This window comes from Dioscorea cayenensis, chromosome 5 (genome assembly GCF_009730915.1).
Source record: "Dioscorea cayenensis subsp. rotundata cultivar TDr96_F1 chromosome 5, TDr96_F1_v2_PseudoChromosome.rev07_lg8_w22 25.fasta, whole genome shotgun sequence".
NCBI classification, from domain to species: domain Eukaryota; kingdom Viridiplantae; phylum Streptophyta; class Magnoliopsida; order Dioscoreales; family Dioscoreaceae; genus Dioscorea; species Dioscorea cayenensis.
Genome location: NC_052475.1, coordinates 11947583 through 11948600, shown reverse-complemented (window position 1 = coordinate 11948600; position 1018 = coordinate 11947583). Strand labels below are relative to the sequence as shown.

The following is a 1018-nucleotide window of genomic DNA, read 5'->3' as shown; positions in this document are numbered from 1 at the left end:
TCATATCTTCTTATTCCATCATCGTTCTGATTTTCTTTTTCTTTACTTTTGGTGCAGCTCCAGGTTATTACCCGAGGGAATCCATCAATATTGATTGAAGGAAACCCCGAGCTTGAACGTACACTTCAAGGAAAGGGAAAGAACTCAGTACAAGAACAGACTCTAATCCAACTGATTTGGAAGTAGAAGGATCCGACAACATGGCGTAACAAAATGAGCAACAACGGACACTATCCGATTATGCTGCACCTTCAGTGTTGGGGACACAACCGAGTATTGTGCGTCCCCCAATCACAGCTCAGAATTTTGAGCTAAAGCCGGCATTCATCCATATGCTACAGCAGTCCGCACAATTCAACGATTTGGCCGATGAGGATCCAAACAGTCACATAGAGAGCTTCTTCGAGGTGTGTGACATGCTGAAGATAAATGGTGTGACGGATGATGCCATCAAATTGAGAGCCTTCCCATTTTCCTTAAAGGAGAAAGCAAAGCAGTGGCTACACTCACTACCTAGGGCATCAATCACTGCATGGGAGGAGATGGTAGAAGCTTTTCTAGCCCGTTATTTCCCTCCCAGAAAATCACCAAAGCCTAGGAATGAGATCTCATCCTTTATGCAGTTGGAATTGGAGTCTCTATTTGAGACATGGGAAAGGTTCAAGGAACTCCTGCGCAAGTGTCCACAACACGGATTCCCAGAGTGGATGATTGTTCAAACCTTCTACAATGGTTTGAACCCGAGTACAAGGCAACACTTGGATGCGGCGGCAGGAGGTACCTTAGGTAGAAAGACCCCCGACGAGGCTCGTCAATTGATTGAGGAAATGGGGTTAAATAGCTACCAGTTGAACGCTAGGGAAAAGAAAAAGGTGGCCGGTCTCCATGAAATTGATGTAGTAACTTCATTGGCGGCCCAAGTGGAGAGTTTAAGTAAGAAGCTAGATCTTATAGCTTCGAATAGAGTTGCGGCCATGACAAATTGTACCGGTTGTGGTGGAGGACATGCTCCCTTCCG

General features: G+C 45.7%; 1 non-coding gene across 1 annotated transcript; it reads right to left on the bottom strand.

Moving 5' to 3' along the window:
• Positions 1-590: 590 nt before the first annotated feature.
• Positions 591-697, bottom strand: LOC120262740. The gene has a single exon (XR_005536993.1). It is a non-coding gene; the product is annotated as a small nucleolar RNA R71 (small nucleolar RNA).
• Between the last annotated feature and the right edge of the window lie 321 nt (positions 698-1018).